At 32.2% G+C, this 22451-nt stretch overlaps 1 long non-coding RNA gene across 1 annotated transcript in view; it reads left to right on the forward strand.

The window, feature by feature from the left end:
• Window positions 1-6304: 6304 nt before the first annotated feature.
• Window positions 6305-22451, forward strand: part of LOC140701159 (uncharacterized) — a 242389-nt gene continuing 226242 nt past the window's right edge. Inside the window, exon 1 of the long non-coding RNA XR_012080067.1 lies at window positions 6305-6384. This is a non-coding gene — a long non-coding RNA (uncharacterized lncRNA). The remainder of the gene's footprint in view (window positions 6385-22451) is intronic.

Raw genomic sequence — 22451 nt, forward strand, 5'->3', positions numbered from 1 at the left:
AATAGTCCCAGGGCCTTTCATTTATAAGCAAGGTGTTCAGGATTGGCCCTGTTTCTGCAGCCTCTGCAGAGATATTTGATTGCTTGAATAGTGTAGAAAGAAAGTTATACTTATGTTAATTGCTCCAGAATACTTCATTCACCTCTAGTTTACTTTATAAAATATTGGCTTCTTGCTTCACTGGATCTGAAAGTGTGTGATGCTCAAGTTCTTAAACATATTGTTCTTTTCACTATGCTTAGTAAAGAATTTGTTTATAAACTACATATTTCCCAAAGGATATATTTTAAAGCTCCAGTTATCCATTTTTTTCCTTACTGCCTATGGTGTTTATTGTTCTAATGTCTAGGCAACAAAATATTCTAGTATTTTAATTCCATACTATTTCTTTCTATTCTTCAACTTATTTATCAATGACATGCCTATTTTCATAGAAAGAGAAATGGGTACAGATACAGCATCATAGAGTTAACTACATTGAGCCTACACAAACCTTAATGTCTTAAAGATCTCAGTCATTCTTTTTATACCATCTAGTATTCACAGTGTTTATTGTGTTTTTGTTTTTGTTTTTGTTTTTGATTTTTAACATAGGACCTAGGGCTGTTTGTGGTCTGAGAATTCTCTCAGGTTGTGTTTGCTCCTACTTTTTTTTTCCTGGATAGTGATTCCATAGTTGTTTAATTGTTTACTTTTTTAAAATTTTTGTTTAATTTGTTTTTAAAATAAACTTTCCATCAGGGTCAACACACCAGATTCGTTGCCCTGATTGCTATACACAGACAAAATAACTATTACCTATACTGATAGCAATGCTTTGTATAAATACGTTGAAAATTTAAAAAAAAAAAGATTTTTGTTTCAAATTATAACCCAAATTTCTCAATATTCATTCATCATTACAACTTGATCTTACTTGATTAAAAGCTTTAGGGCAAGTACTGTGTCTCATTCTAATTGTGGACTTGCTTAATTTAAAAAATTTTAGAATTGTTTTAAAAAACTGTTAGAATTGTTGTAGTAGTTTTCTGTGCTGGCTGGAACAAAATATCACAGATGCAGTGGCTTCAAATAACACAAATTTAGTTTTTCTTACCATTCTTTAGGCTTTGAAAAATTCAGTACAGGTTTGACTAGGCTAAAAACAAGGTGTTGACCAGGCTGCATGCGATCTGGATGTTCTAGGAGACAGTCCATTTCCTTGCACTTTGTAGTTTCTGCAGGTCACCTGGGGTCCTTGTTGGTTCCTTCCTCCACAGGCAGATGTATCAGTGTGGCATCTTCTCAACTGTGCTTCCTTTCTCATCTCTCTCACTCTGCCCTTCTGAATTCTGTTTGAGAAGATCTCTTGTGATTAGATTGGGCCCACCTAGATAATCCAGGTTTCTCTCTCTATTTTAAGGTCAGTTTATTAGCAATCTTAATTCCAGCTGTACCCTCAATCTCCTCCAGCTAGAAACTCTTTTCTTCGGCTTGTGCTGGCTGCCAGCATCCCTTAGTTTGTGGCCCCTTTCTTCCATATTCAAAGCCCGAAGGGGTCAGTCAAGTTCTTCTCATATTCCCACACTCTTACTCTGCTTCCTTCCATTTTTACATTGCTTTCTCTGATTCTCTCCTTCTGCCTTCCTCTTCTATTTGTAAGAACCTCTGTGATTATATTGGGCCTACCTGGAATTTCCAGGTTACTCTTCTCACTTTGTTAGTTGATTAGCAACATTAATTCCATCTACTACTGTAATTTCTCTTACAGCATACTCACAAGTTCTGAGGGTTAGGACTTGAACATTATTTATTTTTTTGCTGGGGTTGGGTAGGGGGGCATTATTCTGCCTACTATATTGTTGTTACCAAAACATGAAACCTATAAGTAGTTGTTAAGCACAGTAGTTTTCAGAATTGTAAAGAAAAAAATGGATCTTTTAACTTTCCATATGATTTTCTTCCTAATATGTGAATCGTTCTGTAGCAACCTTGACATATGGCTATCCTGAGGGAAACATTTTGGAAATATGTTTATGCATTATGTTAATACCATTTGATAAAATTTAATTCACATACTAAATTTTACAAAATATATTTTCTGCTTCTACTGTGATTTTCTGTATATTCTTCCTGTTTTATTCCCTTTGTTACCATTTCATGTTTGTTATTTCCATATAAGTATTTATTAAAGTACATCTTTATCATTATTATTCCTTAAAAAGTTCCAATGAATTTTTACTAGTTAATAACATTGTAAAATATGTATTGTCTGAACTACTTTTCTCCTCCTGGAGGTATGATAGTCTTCAGTATGCAAAGATACCTTATCAGAAGCAGCCAGAGGTGCTCCTGCTCAGATAGATCTCTACCTTCATTACATGCGATTCTGCCAACGTGGTCCAAGTTGATTAAATTAGGAATGGTACCTTCCCTGTGTCATCCATCTTTGGTCTGCTTAGTATCACTTATGAGGAAAAACACTTTGCTTAAGAGTTTGCCTACGGATGGCAGTTATCACCCAGACAAAAAAAAAAAAAAAGATTCTTGCTTCTTTGGGTGTCTGTCATTGAGAAACAAGGATAGGGACAGAGTCTAGGTTGACAAAAGAGGTGGAGCAGACAGAAAATGATGACAAATAGAACCTGTATTAGAAGGCCAGTGGAATCCACAGGGTAAAACTAAATCGATATGTTACAGTAACAACTCACCTATATGCCCTTAAAATAACCCCCCTTAACTGTGGTAATCTACTTGTTTCCTCTTACAAACAAAAGTTTTGAATTTACTTATATTATGAAAAGATAAAAATTAAAAGTCACAGGATGGGGACAGGAATTCTATACTCAGAAATTCAGAATAATAGCTTTAAAATGGTTTGCAACTAAGATCTTAAATCTTTAATCACTAAATTTTAATGAATGTTTACAATGAGCAAATCTGTCTTCTAAAAGTGTTCATATACAACAAACTTTAATCCTAAATGACTATGTGATATATGTGATAAATATGTATTTAACTGTTCCTCACTTTTAGGTAATCTGTCCAATATTATATACTTTAGAGCTACATAGAGAATTTGAACATAATCTATTGATATCTAGTTCAGTGTTCTTCCTATATTTTTAAAATATTATACATGTTTATTCATCAAAAGAGTGATGCTAAATAAGAAAAACAAAATCCTAGGAAGAATGGGAGGGAAGAAGCTTCCTAACTTTGTAATATGATTCTCCAAATAACCATAGGTACAAGTTAGTTAATGCAGTACCAGGAACTAAATGAATCATGAAATTAATTTGCTTTAAGAAGACTAGTTTAGAAGTACCCCAGTATCCAAGAATGCCAAGGAAATAAATATCCAAGAACTTAAAGATATTTTCCTCCATAACCTTCTTCTTTCTTGTGCATATGGTTATTTGGGGAATTACATTACAAAATTAGGAAGTTTCTTGCATCACTTCTTCCCTAGGATTGTGTTGTTTTTCCTTCAATTAAAAGGATTTTAATTCTAACACGACTAGAAAGAAGTGAATGTGGATGTTCCTCCTTATCCAAGGAATAGAGTGAAAATTGTCTCATTTGTCCATGGGCTGGAAAAGACCTCTGTCTTCCTGATTGAACTTCAAAAACCTGGCACCTCCCTAGTGGCAGCTAATTGTAAACCTAATCAGACTATGTTGTTGAAACTAAATAACTTTACAGCATATAGTAACTTAACTAGTATCTCCAATGCAGCACTTCTAACATGTAGTCCGTTACATTGTTCTCTGAATCTGTTCTTTTTTCTTGTATGTCTTATTTAGGTAACCTTACTCACCCTTTTGCCAAAGCTAGAAATCTCAGAAGAGGGCAGTATTATGGTCTCCATTACCCCATTAATGAACCTACTCTAATTAATCTTGTTAATATTTATAAATATGTCCCCTTAACTCCATCTGTAGGTCAGGTCTTTATTATTTCTTTCCCAGCTTAATATATTCACTTCCTCAATAGTTTAATGTCTTCTGCTCCCACTCTGTACAAATTTATCACTTATAATATCATCACAGTGATGAAAACAAAAATCTAAAGCCTCATGTTGGATTCCTAAGCTTAAAGACTTTCAATGAATGCCTTAATTTGTAGGAAAAAAACCAAAATAATTCCATGACATTTATAATCCTCTATGCTTTTTCTTTCCATTCTCATTTCCAGACAATTTCTACCTCATAGTTTATTCTTTAGCAAGTTTCCCTGGTTATTGAGTCTTTCTCTGTATTTTGAACATGTTATCGCTGTATTTAAATATACTAGTATTTACTTTAAATGATCTGTTTTTGTAAATATTACTCATCACAAAATTTTCAGGCTGTTTCAAAGTATAAATTATGTCTTTTTTTAAAATCCACACCTAACGCAATGCCTGACATGTATAGATGGATGAAGTTCTCTAGAATGACAAATGTTTTCACCCCTGAAATGTTTTCAGAATAGATGCTTATAGTTTAGTCAGCATTTTCCAGAGAAACAAAACCACCAGGACCTGGATTGGGAGAGGGGAGGTATTATTTTAAGGAATTGGCTTATGTGATTATGGAGGCTGACAAGTCCAAAATCTGCAGGGTAGGTTGGCAGGCTGGAGACTCAGAAAAGAGTTGATGTTGCAGTTTAAGTCCAAAAACAGCAGTCTGACAAAATTCCTTCCTCCTCAGAGAAGGTTGGTCTTTTTCTTAATGCCTTCAACTGTTTGGATGAGGCCCACCCACATTATGAAGGTTTCTCTGCTTTACTCTAAGTCTACTGATTTAAGTGTTAATCTCATCTAAGTAAATACCTTCACAGCAACATTCAGACATTTTTGACCAAATATTTATGCACTATGGCATAGCTAAGTTGACATAAAATTAACCATCTTGACTGGTTAGTACAGGGTACAATTAAGAACAGAAACTACAGACCAGGTCATACCATAGGCAGATTCTTTGTTCCACTTCCACAGATTAACTCCCTACTGCAACCCATGGAGGCAAGAACATGTAATTCAAATCAATGAATAGATGGCTCTGGGGCCTGGACATGATTATAGAAGTAATTTAGAACAAATATACTACCATATAGGATTACAAAGAAATCTGTTTAATCATCCAGGATGAATCAGCAAATTACCTTGTTGCTATATAATAGCAAGTATTATATAGTATTTCATAATGTCTGAAGTGTTTATTACGATAGTATCATTAAAAAATACAAGGTGCCAGGATTTGTGTAATCCTTATAAGGACAGATTAAATATCATCAGATATTAGATAAAGCAACAGAATCTTATAAAGGATAATTTGCTGATGTTTATATGACTCAAAACAAATAATACTCAGTTTTCAAGTTAATGGAACTTGCAGTTATTCCCATTCTAGTTAGAGGTAAGTCAGTGGTTTAAGAAGTACTAAGTAAACTATCACTAAATTTCTACTGAATTCATTTAATACTACTAAATATTTAATAAATATTTGACATATTTTGAATAGTTTTAGAGAATTTAGATACTTGTCACTTTGAGAAAAAATTTCATATCTCACCTGTTAAATCACAAATAGAATAAGCATTTATTATTGCAAAATAGTATCTCGTCTTTTCCTGAGAAAGCCTTTAAACCTTCAGTTGCCATGCCATTGTAGCTGTCCTATAATTTTGTCACAGAATGACAAACAGGAAAACTGAAAAGAGAACAAACGAAAATTATTTTGGCAGACAGTGAATATGGTGTTCTACATAATATAGATGTCATTTCATTATAACGAAATGATTTAACTGCTTGGTCTCTCTATGTACATTTACCATGTGCTCAATTACATATAAATACCATTACAATTGCTTATATCCATGTGCATTTTTCTTTTTATAGTAAATGATTTTGCAGAAATATTCTCCTAAACTAAATGCACATGGCTACTTATGCATACAACGTTTATGTGAATTCAGATAATCTTTAATGAATGCTGGCTAATTATAGGTTGGTGCAAATTAAGGTTTTCTAGTAATAGTTATTTCTCTGCTGCAAATGTTTTTGTTGCCTCAGTTCATTTCAAGGTTCTGTGATTTAGGAGTTTCTGTAAAAATATGTTACAGGGAATTAAAAAAAGGCCATAGTATTATTTATTTTTACATGATTACACTTTAACTGGGTTTAAAATGACTTACAAAAATACATGTTATGGCAAAAAAACAAAAGTAAAATTTCTTAGGTCAGTAATGAAGGTAAAAGAAAAATAAAGGTGTAAAATTAGCTAAACTCAGCAAAGAACTTAACAGTCAAAATGCACTCACTGTGGTTTTTCTACAGGTGGTGGATAATTCTGGCTTTTTCAGAAGCCTCACGTGGGAGAAACATGATTCACACAGAGCTAAACATATGGCAAATGTCTGGTAAGTGGAATTAACGTGTATTAATTATTTTCAATGTTTTCATACTGATTTGGCCACATACTAACATAGGCTGAACTTCATAAAGAAGAGGAAGGACAATACAATGATAAAAATGAACTATTTTAATATAGGGTAAATTATTATCATATAGTTAGAATGACTTCCCTCAGACGGAATTAGCCACATTGCACTGCTGCTCCTATTCCACAATGGAACTAAAAAACATTCTCTACAAAGAGATTAGCCATAGAGAAGTGATGTAAACTTAATCTATTTCTGGCCTGTTAGTGATGAAAGTGTTTAAATTCTTCTCTCAGTTTATATTTATCACAAATCACATTTCCTTCCAAGAGTCATTGAAAAAGTGAGTAGTGATCATTTTACTCTACCGAATTTAAATTTGTGTGTTTTACTCTTTAACCCTGAGGAGTTTCCTGTTGGAAAATGAATGAGCAAAGACAATAAAATGTGAAAAGAGATTGAGCGATAGCAAATAAAAAACTGGGAAGAACCTAAGGCATACAGACTGGAGCTGAGTCATGGGGAATAAGATTCACTGTGTAGTCTGAGGATATGGTATAGAAACTCTCCTCCAGGTACTGATCCTCATTCATATGGCAAACCATAAGGGACTTATCTAGCCAATATTGTTTTTTCTCAATGGAAACAAGATAATTTCAGATGTACCTTTAAGGAAATCACATCTTCCTCACAGCCTCAATTAAATACAACAAAACAAAGCAAAACTATCAGAAAACAAAACACGTGTACAACTTTTAGTATTGGTTTCTTGTAAGAAATATCAGATCATAACCCTAAACTTATTTTTTAGTTTTATTTTATTTTACCACATTCTAAAGGGAGTAATTCTGAACTGATAAGAGAAACAAAATGCTATAGATTCTGAGACTAATTAACAGTATATTTAATAGGAAAACAAAATGAAGTCTGGGTGACAGATTCTCTGTGAAACAAAGTTCATAGTTATTTGTGACCTTGTTAAAATGTATACAGTAAAATTGAACTTGTACCTTAAATGGGTCAAATGGGGCATGTGAACTCCAGCTTTGGATAGATGTGAATGTGGGGTTGTGTATCTCTAATGGTGGTGTTGGTTTAAATATAGAAAACTGGATTCAAGTTTGTCTCGTATGGTTGGTGGGTCTGTGCATGGCACATAGATGTCCTGCTGCGGTGCAAGAACTAAAATGAAGCCTGGGTTGATTGGTCAGGTCATGTGTCCTTCTGTGCAAGGAGGAAGGACCATTTTTCTGCAACAAAAATGCCTTGTGGTTAATACGTTGTTCCAGCTGGGCCATAACACCCAGGGGAGGGGCAATTTTTAATTCACCATCCCACACCAGGCACCTTTCTTAATTTGCATAAAAGCAAAGGCTAGGCTTTTGACCCAGGCTTACATGTAGGTAGCTTCATACATCTGGTGAAATGTGCACATTATTCTCTACCACATTCCTTTCAAGACACACATTTCCAGCTCTTTGAGAAAAATACATAAGCTCCATTCTAGTGCTTTCTGTCCACAGATTTCATTTTCAAATGACAAGAGGAGGGTTTTTCTTAGGGCTGGGATCTATATGAACTCAGTTTTTCCAAAGTACTAGAGAATATTAGCAAACAGCCTGAGAACTGCCACACGTGGAAACACTCCAGGGGTTTATGTACTGGTCTGTAGATCACCTAAACCTTCTCTGGAACTGTCAAGTTTAAAGCGGACCCTTGGAACAGTACCAGTAGAAGTCCGCATATTTAAGGTTGAGCCTGGAGGAGGCCTGATACTAGTAAAAGTCTGGGAACAAAGCAGAATTTTATTTGTACACTTACTGATTCTAGGTGTTTCCTTCACCCTGTTGAATTTCATTTTGAATTTCAAATCTGGGTCATGGCTCTCTATCATTGACTGCATGGGTGGGAAATTTCAGGTAAGTGAAAGATGCAAAACTGGTTTCAAATGTATAAAATATTTTTAGAGCCTTATTTATTTCCTTATTGAAAAAGAGTCTGATTGTAGCTGTGGCTGTTGATAAAAACTACTAAAAGTGGCTTGCAATTAGAAGAAATACAAAGAAATAGAAGAAATACAAAGAAATGGAAGAAAGAATTAACCAGATAAAGTATCTTGAATCTTTGATACCTATCTTTAAATCCTTTATACCTATCTTGAGTTCAAGCATCAAAAGAAAGGAGAAAGAAGGAAGAAAAGAAAAGGAAAAAAAAATATGGCGAAGAATATATTCTTTTTAGCTAGAGCTGTAATTGCAACCTCAGTGAGATCCTCTAAAAAGTTACTAGAGGGTATGATCAGTACTTTTTTTGCATGTCAGTGGACCATCCTATTGTATGGAGCTAGAGGTGACTGAAAGTCATCTTTACCTTTCCCTCCAAAGCCAAACCAATCTTCCATCTTGCCCTTCAATTGCTACGTAAAGACTAGTGAGAAACCAGCAAAGCAACACATCAACTAGTAACAGAGAACTGCCCCCAATTAGAAAAGAGCAAGTCTACTACCATTTCTGAATTGAAAACAGTCTCCAGACTCCACATGGTTGAGATGGACTAAGACTGACGAACGAACAAAAGAGAGGATGGCATGGCTGGGCCTTCTCTCTAGCAGGAGCAACTTGATGAGGATTTGTTCATTCAGTTTTCTGAGCAAATTTTGTATTCCAGCTTTCAAAAATCTCATTGCCCAGACCCAGGTTTATTTATGCCACTTGGCTGGGTCTTCAGTCTCAACTGCAGTAGTGCTTTGAATTTCAGTAACCCAGAACAGTCTTCCTTAGATTTGGAGTAGAAAAAAAAAAAAGTGATAGAAACACTTACCAGTGTGGACATTGCTTTCTTTAGAACTGATTGTGGTGAGGGAGTGCAGGAGAACATTACCTTGTCTCAAAAAGGGGAAGTCAGAGGAAGTTTTTATAGGATTTTGCGATCTAGGTTTAAATAACTTAGATCTTCCAGTTTAGAATTAGCTATAGTTATAACATGTGATGATGGTCTTAAAGCAAGTCTTTATGAATAAATTATTGTGTGATAAATGAATCCTTTGTCTAGATGAGCGCAGACTACTGTTTCAGATAAAATTCTCTGCAAGAGTGTTCTGAAATAAAAAATAAAGTTAGGTATAGATTTGCAGTTGTATCTTCCTGAGCAAAGAGTATACAGGAAACAAACTGACTTGTGCTGATACAAGTAGTCTCAGTCCAGAAAAATATTCAAGGAGTAAAATTTTTTTTATTTTTTGATCTTTGCAAAAGCCCCAATGTATATTTTCCCAAATATAACATGGTAACTCACATTTTCCCAATATTTTCATGAACAAAATGAATCCCATTTGACAATTCAATATCTCATATTTTTAACCTGTTTGAAAAGGCAAATGACTTGAATTATGTAGAAAAATTTCTACTCAACATGTACAAAATTCAGTGTTAAAAAATAACTTACTTAACAGAGAAAAGAGCAGTAATATGTAAGATTCTGTTTTATAATCACATTTTTGTCTGTGTCAAACTTTAAGAAAAATATTTGAAAAAATATTTTGTGCTAAGCAATCAATGTTAAAAAAACGTAAGAAATCTATTTTCCTACTGCCTTCAGATTAAATTTTACTAATGGCTATATATGTTCATGTATTTATATGGATTTGACTTTGAATATGAATTTCCTGCTTCTTTGTTTTCAAATGTTAAACTGAATTTATTAAAAGAAAAAGCAAGCATAACAGCACATTTATCTTTTGTGCTAGTATTCCATTGTCTGGAGGTACCACAATTTATTTATCCTTTCTCCCCTAAAACACATCTTGGTTACCTGCAAGTTTTGCAGTTATGAATAAAACTGCCCAAAACATTTGTGTGCAGTTTTTTGTGTGGACGTAAGATTTCAACTCATTTGGGTAAATACCCAGGAGCACAATTGTTGTATCTTATGGTAAGAGTATGTTATGTTTTGTGAGAAACTGCCATAGTGTCCTTCAAAATGGTTGTAGCATTTTGCGTTCCCACTAGCAATGAATGAAAATTTCTATTGCTCTATATCCTTGTCAGCATTTGGTGTGGTGAGTGTTCTGGATTTTGCCCATTCTAATAGGTATATAGTGATAGTTCATTGTTGTTTTAATTCCCATTTCCCTGATGACTTGTGTAGTAGAACATCTTTTCATGTGTTTATTTGCTCTCTATAGATCTTCTTCAGCGAGGTGTCTAAGGTCTTTGGCCCATTTTTTGAATTAGGTTTTTTGTTATATTATTGTTGAGTGTTAAGTGTTAAGTGTTCTTTGTACATCTTGGATAACGATCCTTTATCAGATATGTCTTTGCAAAAATGAGCTATCAATCCACGAAAGGACATGAAGGACACTTAAATGCATATTAAGTGAAAGACATCAGTCTGAAAAAAGTTTACATGCCATATGATTCCAACTATATAACATTCTGGAATAGGAAAAACTATGGAGAAGTAAATGAAAAACATCAGTGATTGACACGAGTTTGGTAGAAGGGAGGAATGAAGAAATGGAGCACATAGAATTTTTAGGGTACTGAAAATACTTTATGATATGATACTCTAATGGTGGATACATGTCACTATATACATTTATCCAAACCCATAAAATGTAACTCAAGGATGAACCAAAATATAAACTACAGACTTTGGGGGATGATGATGTATTGATGTAGGCTACAATGTAGTTGTAACAAATGCATCACTCTGGTGTGGAATGTTGTTAATGGGGGAGCTATGTATGCATAGGGATGGGGGTATATGAAAGCTTTCTGTACCCTCCTCTTAATTTTGCTGTGAACTTAAAACTGCTCTAAAGGAATGAAACCTTTATAAAGAATTAACCAGAGATTCTCTGTTGCCAAATAGAAAATACAAAATATGGCAGTTTATTTTGTTCTTAAGATACAATAAATATTTTAAAGGATACAGAAAATAGCAAACATAAAATGTTATTATTTGTGCCTACATAAATCAATGAATCAGTTTTTTTTTTCTTCAGTGTTACTGAAACCATTAACAGGGATAATTTAGACCTATGGCTGGGTTAAAATGATGGCCCAGTTTTAAATATTGGATTAGTTGAAGCAACTTCATCACTTCTTTCATCAACATATAAGAAATGATTATTCCAAATTTGCATGTAAAATGACATGCAAACAATAAAATGTTTTTAGCTATTTTAGGTAATGGTATTTTACATATGATCAAAAGTCAAAAGGAAATGTTTGCAACAACAATAACAACTAAAATGAATAAGTGTTTAAGGAAGAAAGAGGCAGAAAGGAAGAAAATGAAATAGCAGTTCATTATGCAATTTCTTCAAAATAAAAGAAAAATTGTAAGGTTTAAAATACATCATACATTGGAATTCTGTATGCTGTTAAATCCTTTGATAATTCTTTTTATCCAGAAATTTTAGCTTTCACCAAATTTGTGATTTGATTGTCTTCATTTTCTCTTAGCTCTGGAAATAACATTTATTGTTGGTAATGATTTAATAAGAACCTAGTAGTATCCTATTTTATTTCTATGTACATAAACATTCATTCTGTTAAAGCATTATTTCCCTTTAATATATATAAAACCCATAATTGAAATGTAGATTCAGTCAAATGCAAATAAATTATTTTATTTTTCTAAAGTGAATTTTTGAGAGATTACACGTAAGGTTTAAACCTTTTTATAATTTATAAGAGTTTCAAACACAAAGTCATAAAATAGTATTTTATGTTGAAATGAGTTAGGATGGTACTGGGTAATTATTTCAAGGTTTTGACAAATGTTTGTGTTGATACATTTTATCTAACATTAGTACAAGGCAAAGTATAATTATTGTGGTGGAGCTAAACTAGAAAATTAACTCATTTTCTGACTTCATTTAAACTTCTGTCTCTTTTATAGTGGTAATTAAGTAAGAATAGACTACCAGTAGAATGAAGGACAAACACAACATATATTTCCTTTCAAATTTGTTAACAATCTACAGTTTCTTGAAAATGAAATTTCTTTATTAAAAATAAAAAATATTATTGTCAAACCATTTTGATCAGAGTATCTAAAATGTGCTCTTCACTTATTAAGAATTGCATCAGAATGGTTCTCAAAACTGTGTAGACAAGAAGCTGGCTATTTTTTTTTTTAAGATACAGTGTGAAAACCATTTCATCAACTGTACAAATAGCTAATAAAATCTATTATTAAAACATCTTTATTCACTTAATTTTGCATCAAATGCTATAAGCCATGCATTCCCATCTTCTAAAGTGTATTGAGGAAAGTGTATAAATATAGGTCAGCAAAATTTAATATAGTTTTAGCTGTTTTTAAATCATTAATGTACTATTCACTAAATGCAAAATTTAATATATTTTAGCTTTGTTTTAAACTATTAATATACTATTCACTAAATCACTTCAACAATCTTAGTTAATGTATTTATAAAATATAGGTGAAAATTAGATGATTAATACATTCTCAGCAATAAATATTATAATTTTATATGTAATGAGTGCCTGAACACTTATGTTGACCATAGAATAGAATCAGGACTTCTGATGAACTTGGAAAGAAATCTGTTATAATGCATTTTGTCCCTCACTTCTCAGTGTCATAGTATAAAGGAATTCAATCCACTGTTTTGCATACTTTTTGATTGAGTAAGCAGGGACAAGGAGACTAAATAAGATACATAACAATTCCTGATATTATGTCAGAGGTTCCAAGGATTCATCATTAGCATAATTTTATTATTTTTCATAAGAAAACATACTTTTTGCAAGATTTATATTTTAAAGGAGAGATATACAACACCTCTTTATCCTGCTGAAAAAATGGCATTGCTTTGAGGGAAGGTTTGTATAGCACATTGTCTGGGGTGCAATGGTGATGGAGAAATTAAGATATTTAGCAACTTGGGAAATGACCTGGAGAAACAGAGCATTCTCCAGAGGGAGACTTGTACATTGAATGTTGTACAATAAATGGGAAAAAAGTGAAAATTAACATCATTCCATGATTGTCTATTAAGATTCTTCTGTTTTCTAAAATTTTACTTTTCCTGGTAATATTAAAATACACGTGGAAAGTCCATCAAAGAAGATCATAACCTATTGGCTAATTTATTGTCTAGTATCATAGGATTAAAAAATTACAAAACAGAGATTTAAAAAGTCATTGTAAAGTTGAGGCAAAATAAAATAACTGGTTATTTATAGACTAATGAACTACTCTGTGAATTAGATTTTATGCATTTCTAAAGAACAACTCATCCCCATAAGTTAGTTAAATCTAATTAAATCCAGACATGCTGATTAAAAATTGTGCCAATTAATATATCAAGCCATAAAAGGAAAGCACAGCCAGTACTCAAAATAATTAACAACTGATTTTATCTTTACAACTTTTTTGATGTAAATGTTAACATAAGATGCTACTATCTGGTATGAAATGGACATCTAAAGGACAGTTGTAAACAGAGTGAAGGTATATGATACTGATGTTGTATTTCCTCATCTTGAGTGAATACCCTGTGTATACATTCACATAGATGATTTGTAATTGTTTTCCCCTTCTGAAAACTATGACTTTAGGTTAAAACTTCAGTGAGATTAGAAGTTATTTTGTAGACTGCATTAGTTAATTAAGTAATTAATTTCTAATTCATAACAAAGGAATTTCTGATATAAAAATATACACTGTTAACACCTCTTTAGAAAACAGCAATATTAGTACTAGATTAAATTTTTTCTGTTAATTATTAAGGGAAAATAAAAATGGATGTATATTTTACTCTGCAATGAGTAATAACCATGTTTACTCTAAACATCTTTTTAAAATTACCATCTCTGCAGTGAAGCTAAATGATGTCTATTGGAAAGATCTTATTTTTATATATTCAGAGTTGAAAATATTTGCTTCTTATGCAATGTGAACTGTCATGGAATATTATATATGTTATTAATACATGGCATGTGTACTAAATTATTCATAAACTTCTAACATATCAAAATACTCTCAATGCATAGGAGAGGCCACTGTTACTCACGGTTTGATTTATGGACTGCTGGCATCATATAGGAGCTAAAAACTCAAAATCTCAAGTCCTATCTCAAAACCACTGAATCAGATTCTGTATTTTTTATAATATCTTTTTAGTAATTTGGGGCTACATAAAGTTTGAGAAGCAGTGGTTTTGGTGATTGTAATTAAAAGAATCAACATGCTTCATGTATTTTAAAAATTCTGTAATAATATATAAAGTGTTTTTGATTGACATAATTATTAAAATTATTGTCAACGAAGTAATTAATTTAATCTATCTGAATTTAAAACCATATACTATTTCACCATTAAAACATACTAATTTAAGATACATCATTTAATCAGAATACCAAGAAATGTCATGAATAGAAAGTGGAAAAAAGAAAGGGAAAGAAAACCTAAACTTAAAAACCTAAACTACTCACTACTCTTTTTTTTAATTATATATTATTGGGGATTTTGGCAGTTAACAGATTCCAGATAACCTAATAAGCAAAGAATAAAAATGAAAAGCTCTCAGATAATATGTTTTGCTTTATCTTCTAAAAGATATCCAAGATTTTATGAGTTGTGTCCCTATATTAAGTAAATAAGAAGAAAAAATTGCTTGTAAGCAATTTAATTTACTGATCTAAATTAAATGATTAATTGCTATTCTTCAGAACAACTATTTTGACTATACTTAATATGAAATAATTTAGATATAGTTGTCATACCTGAGCTGACATAAAAAGTATTTTTCTGCAAATTAAACTGCGCTTGAAAAAGTCTGCAAATAATTCCTTAATATAGCAGGCATATTTTAGCAATTTTGCATTAATTTTATCCTTTAATTTTTTTTTTCTTACTGGTATCATCATGGCAGAATTGCTCACTTCTTTCCAGTAATCTCAGATATCATCTCTCTTTGAGTCTGTCCTAAATAGACTATTTAAAGTTGGAAATGCCACCAGCCTCTTTTCCCCTACTGGCATTTCATATCCACCTTAACCTATGCTATGCCAAATGCATTAATCAACTAGAATTGCACTTTAACTTTCTATATGCTGTATGATTGACTTATTTTTGTTATGGTTAGCTGTATATCTCTGGCAGGAACTCTTAATCTCACATGCACCCTAATCCATCCCATGTACCTCAAAGTCTCTGGCACTTAATAAGCCCTCATTAAATATGTGTTGAATGAAAGAAACAGTAAAGGGGCTTCTATTTATTAAAAACTTAATGGATACTAGGTCTTATGCTATGTCACCAGACATAGTCTTTCATGACCTGTGTAAATTTTTTAGTTATAATTAAAGCAGTCAAAATAATATTAAAATATTTTAAATTTCTTGCTGACAAACACTATGTTAAGGAATCTTTTTATCCTCATTGCAGTTCTTAAAATCAGTAGTATATGAGCCCTGTATCAAGGTGAGGAAAATATATAATTTATATAGGTTTCATACCTCTAAGCAACTGAAATTGACTGTAGTGACTTTAGTAGAAAATGTCATAAATATATGTTGGATATCTCAAAGAAGCAGTTGAATAATTTTTAATTAGTTGTAAAGTTAGCTGAAGAATCTTTCTCAGAAAATGGTAAGGAGTCAGAGGGGTTCAGATTGTGGCAAACTGTCAAAATGACGCCACAGGGTCTGTTGAACATGTTCTTCTCCTGCTGTCCCTACCACTCTGATCACTACTCATGGCATTGCCGTGCTGCAGTTACTAGACTGAAACCCACTTTTCACCCCTGGGCACTTCCGCTGGTGAATATCAAATGCTGCTGCCACAGAGCAGACTCCGGCAGCACTTAACAGTGCTCCAAACTGTTATGAGTCACTTCAGCTTCAGAGTCTTAGAAATTCTTATTACATGTGTTTAAACATGAAAAATTTCCCTTCCTCACTAGTAAGTAGAGAATAAATAAATAAAAATAAGTAAAATTCAGTATCATCCAATTTTATTAAGTGTGTGTAGAAAAGGTTTGTTAAGGTAGAGATGATAATATATAATGCTACAGTCATTTTGGAGAACTATTTGTCTGAATCCAATGGTAACAGTAGCTTAATTTTTCTTCAGTTGGTTCCACCTAAGTAGAATTCTGTAGACTATGTCTTAGGAAAAAAAATAAACATATTTGACTAAGGACAGATGCAGAAGGATATTTATTGTACCCTTGATTGCAAAAGAGAAACATTAGAAAATATAAAATCTTATCAATACAGAAATGATTAAATAAATTTTGTTTGATTTTCAATGAGGATAATATTACAGCTCTTTTATTAACATGGAAAATTCTTCATGATATAATGTTACTTAAACAAACATGATAAAAGATAAAATGTAATAGACTTTCAGAGGAGAATATTTTAATAGACCTGTATCAGTTTTTGCAGAATAGACACTCTCCTTTCCCTCTTTAAAACTTTCCTACTGACTCTCAAAGCACGATTGCCATTGGATGCTTGCAGATTACTCTCAGCTGAGCAGTACCTGGATTACTTCTTTTCCTAAGAAATGAGATATATGTCAGTATGGTAGACAGAATAATGCCTCCAAAGATGTCCATATTCTAATCCCCAGAAACTTTGGATATATTTTATTACCTGGCAAAAGGACTTTGCAGATGTGTTAAGGATTTCCAGATGAGAAGATTTATCTTGTATTATCCAAGTGGATGCAGTCTAATCACAAGGGCCCTTATAAAATAGAATTCAGAGAGTCAAAGTGAGAGAGAGAAAGGATAAGAGAAAAAGGTCAGAGAGGAGAGATGTTGCCTGCTGGGTTCGGCCATGGAAGAAGTTACCAGAAAGTGATGAAGGTGGCCTTTACAATCTAGATTGTGCAAGGAAATGTTCTCCCTTAGAGCATCCAGAAAGAATTCAGCTCTGCTGACACCTTGATTTTAGTCTTGGACTTCTCACATCTAGAACTATAACATAATGCCAGCTAATGAATTTGTGTTGTTTAATCCACTAAATTTGTTGTAATTTGGAACAGCAGCAACAGGAACATATTTCAGTCACTGTTCTTGGTTCTTAAACTTGTTAATGTAAGTTTATTTCATAATTTGAATTATATTATTTCATTAAGCATTGCATAATCCAAATATATATACATACATATATATATATGTACATACACACACAAAGAGAGTTGCAGTTTTCATGCTTTTGATGGCCTTGATAAATGTGAGGGAAGGAAAATATATTAAATTAGAAATGGACAGTACAACTATAAAACTAGGCAAAACTCATAATAACCTGGAATAACCCTGCTTTCAGGTGTTTTAAAAATACCTTAGGAACTTGAAAAAAATGTATAACTAAAAGAATGTAATAGGAAATTGGAGAAGGGGGCTCAGGAAATGTTGGAAAACCATAATTTTTTAGGTGTCAGAACTGCAAACTGATGCAACTAAAATACGTCTAACTCTTCTTTAAGGAACCTGAAAGAGGAACTCATAGATAATGCATCTTGGACATAGTTAAAAAGTTTATCTGGGGTCCAATTAATGAAATTATATTAAAAATAATCCTGGCTCTACATCAAATGATTCATGAGTAAATTTAAATAAATGATGAATAAAGACTATCAATACCAATTAATTATTAACCAGTAATTATTTGTTATAACTAGCTATTAAAAATCATAAATATTTAATAATTTTGATGAATAACATATAAGTGATAAAGTCAATTGATGAGTATTTAACTAGGCTTACATTTCCAGATAGTGGATGATTAATAATAGGGCTTCAGAATTAGAACATACGTGAGGTCTTGAAGTGCAGATATAGAAGTTATTTATTTAGATGAGCACTTCAACAAGTGTTTATTGAGGGTCTACTATGAGCTAGGCACTATTCTAGGCACTGAGAGGTAGAGCAGGTAGGGACAAACAGTAATCAACAGAAATAGGTAGATTATTCATTGATGAGTATGCTATGAAAAAAAAAAAGAAAAAAGGCAGGGTAAGACTATGGAAAGTACCATGAATGAGGTTGTGGCAGTTTAATAAAAATGATTATTGGTGACCTTGGGAGACACAGGTGGTGGTCGGAGGTTTTTAAAAGTTCTCTTTTGATTAATTTTTCTGTGTGGCAGAGTTCAGTATCACTATTAAGTGAGAGTGCAGTTTGGGGAGAAAGTAAAGGCTGTTTTAGGATAGCAAAAGTACATGGACTGGGGAGGCGTTTCACAATCAGTTCTATTAAGAAGCCATCTGAAGCTTGTGATCACTACTTTAAAGTGAGGACAGTTACTGTTTTTTTTTTTTTCCAGCCTTATTATTCAGCATGGGTGTAGGTTGGGTCAGAGTTGGATTAAAACATCACACTTGCATGAGTGTAGTTGGTTGAGATGAGGTTTGATAATGCCACTAGGAATAAGAGTGAGACAAAAAGAAGGGATGAAGGAAGAAAACAGATACCTGAAATTGTCCAGAGTGATGGAGTACCAAGATTAAAAGACCAGGAATAAGAGACTGAGAAACAGCAGTAAATACAGTGAATAAGAGTAGTACATACTGAAGAACAGAATTTCTGGTCACTGAGAAAAAACGCATTAAATTTTTAAAGTAATTTCAGCTGATAAGTAAGATTTGGATAGATTTTTTGCTGTAGTTGCAGTATGAGGTTTGTTTGTTTGGAAAGCATAAAGAACCTTCATCATTTTTTTTTGTTGTATTCACTACAAAGTCAATTATCATCAGGCTTCCAAGAATGTTGGGTAAAAATTGTCAGTTCTAAGACAAAGGATCATGTCAGAATTATTAAAGTATTAGTTAGATTAATGTAAATGATTAACAGAAAAATGATACTTCAGTACTATTTTTACTTTTTATTTGTGAGTAGATTAATTTTTAAAATAGCTGAAGTTGCTAAAATACTAATATGTTCATTACTTTCTGGGTCTCCTATGAAGTACCATGCTTATTAAAAGTTTTATGAGTTGTTGTGTTAATATTGATATTTCAGATTTATTTTAAAGACTTTTTATAAGTTTAGAATATTTCAAATATGCATTTATTAATTTTAAGTTTTAAAAACAATTAGTCATAAATCTAAACATAATTTATTTAATTTAGAAAATATTTGAATTCTTCCTTTGTGTTCAGAGCTTATAAATAAATAAAAGTAAATTCATTTTTTCTTTATACATTTTATTTTTCTAAGAACACATTTTTGTGACATTTTTCCATGGAAGAATTTTATCAGGAGACAATGCTTCCTGCTTATGCAAAATTTTAAACCCTATTATGTCTGTGGCCAATTTTACTTGATATAATTTGATAAGCTCTTAAATTAAATTTCTAATGTATCTAAAATTTTTAATAAAACGTTAAACTGAAAACTTTTTTTTCCAGTAAAGGGTGAATTCAAGTATTTAGATGTAATAGTGCATTTGAGAAATACTCATTTCAGCACTGACCATGTTTCATTTTAGCTTTGAATTGTGGAGATAATTTTTTTCTTTTGTAATTTAATTAAATTTGAAGCCACTGTTGTCAGTGATGTGAAGTGGCAAAATGGAAAAGAACAAGTGTTTTGAAAATGGATACAAAAGTCTGATAACTTTAAACCGTAGAGATAAAAACATCTCCCTCCCTAGGAATTCACTCTGCTGCATTTTGAATACTAACTTTCTCCAGTGGAGGTAAATGGACTTTCTACAGATTGAAGCATTTAATAACTTAGTTGGTTATTCCTGCCTTCATTATGAGGCAGGTGCTGTGCTCGTCTACTGCTGCTTCTTTTAGGAATGTGTATGTTCCCTGAGAAAAGGCTCTCTCTACTTCGTTACCTTTATTCTCATGGCCCTTAGATCTTAATACTGTCCACTCACCCCAGATTGACAGATCTCAGAGGCTCTGTCAAGGCTGCTGGTCCCCAAGGCCATCAAACTGTCGTTCAGCCTCCCAGTGTCATGACTAAATCCAAAAAATGTTCTTCTCTGCTATTAGCCCAGCTGGAGAGTGTGTTCTCCTTCTTTGGTACTCAGGTGTTTTATTCTGTAAGTGACTGTATCTTTAATATAATAAAAGTAGAGTTTAACAAAAAATAGCTACCATATAGATTTTTAAAATTTTAATTAAATTTACATGTTGGTGAAAGTTAAAATTTAACAAATAAACAAATAGCAAGTCTATTAGAGAAATAAATACCATTATAAGAATAGTTGGTTTACACTATAATTCTTTATTATATTGGCCTTTGATGTTTCCCAGGATTATAATGTGTGCCTAGGGATAAAAAAGAACATATAAATGCTAATGATTTTTTCAGGTAAAATATGTTATATATAAATATTCCAAAGTTGATGAATAAAGATGTCTAGTTTTAATATTTTCCAAAGATTGTTCTACAAAAATAAGTATACTTTTGTGTGATCAGCAAATTATAAAGTGCATGAATGGATCTTAGTTGGATGTTGATATCCCTGTGGTGTCTTCAATAGCTGAACTAAAACTAATACTCAGTGTTAGAGGTTAGATAAGCTGTATTATCTAAATCATATCATTTCTGTTTGCTACAAATGCAAGGAAAGTAGGTTTTTTGTTTTTGTTTTTGTTTTGAAATTAATCTATATTTTAGTTACCAGTGGTAAGCCATGGTAAAATACCTTATGACTGCTAATGTAAGACTTTTCTAATTAATGTTCCTGTAGCATGAAGCTTAGGTATGGGAGTCTAAAGTACTTAATTTAAAGAATATTAATTAACTGCCTACTCTGTGCAAGGCACTCTTCCCATACCAAGGATATATCCAGAAACAGAGCAAAGGTCCTGAATCTGGGGAGATTTTTTTTTTTTTTTACTCTACATGAGTAACAATGTGATCCATCTTTAGCACAAACTTTTGATTTATACCCATAGTTCCAAGGACAAGGAATTAAAACAGACCCAGTTAGGTGGCGTACAGTCAGAGTAAACTGTTAGCAAAAGACTCTTAGCTTGTTATCAATCAATGAAGCAGAAGATTAGAACCATAAAATTGTATTTCTCTGTACTTTACCTTAATTAATTCTTTAAACAAATATTCAAACCTTCCTAAGCACTAAAGTACTAAGAAAAAACATTAAAATTATACTTTTAATTGTTGTAAATATCATCAGAAATGATCCTATGATATTTTCAGGATGTTAATATATTGTGGACTCACATACTAGCACTAAAAATGGACAACACCTTCTTATAAGTAGGTTAACTTGTGTGTATATATATATATATATATATATATATATATACACATATATATATTAAATTAAGCATAAACCTAACAAATATGATATTGTTTTAATTAGAGTTTAATTTAGAAGTTTTAACTCGCTTAATATAAAACCTCATATGGTTTAAATCAGGGAAACTTTTCAGCTGGAATTTTATCAGAGTTTTTAAGGAGAAAAATATCTTGACAACAAATAGTCAAAAGGTGAGAGAAAAATAAAATATATCCTGGAATAGTTTATGTTTATCTTCCTGGTTTCTATCTTCTGAATTCCTCTTCTCTCTTCAGTTGAGACTACTGATAACCCCATCCCAATTCTATCTCATTGTTAGGACCAGTCTTGACAATAGACATGAATATTTAAAACAGTTTAATGGGTCACACACGGTAGGACTTGCTTGCATCCTATAGTCCATTAGATTGTAAACCTTCTGACAACAAGTACAGGCTTTGAAACAGTTATCATAATATAGCATGTGGTAAGGACCTGACAATGAATTGATGGATGAGTAATTTACTCCTGTTCTGTGTCATTTCTTGACATTCTCAAGTTTTAAGAGGGAGAAATTATAGCATAAATGAAGCAAAATTAGAAATACTGTGTTGTGACATTAGAAACTGGAATTTTGAGGTTAAATTATGTCAGTGTCTGTTTTTGTCATGATTATTTGCATTTGTTGTTTGAAGCCAAACGAAAGATAGAGACTGTCAAATTGGAAAAAAAAAATCATAACTCAACTATGTGTTGTTTACAAGCATTTCTATTCAAATTTAACAGCATAGA

The sequence above is a fragment of the Vicugna pacos genome, chromosome 14, assembly GCF_048564905.1.
Source record: "Vicugna pacos chromosome 14, VicPac4, whole genome shotgun sequence".
Lineage (NCBI taxonomy): Eukaryota > Metazoa > Chordata > Mammalia > Artiodactyla > Camelidae > Vicugna > Vicugna pacos.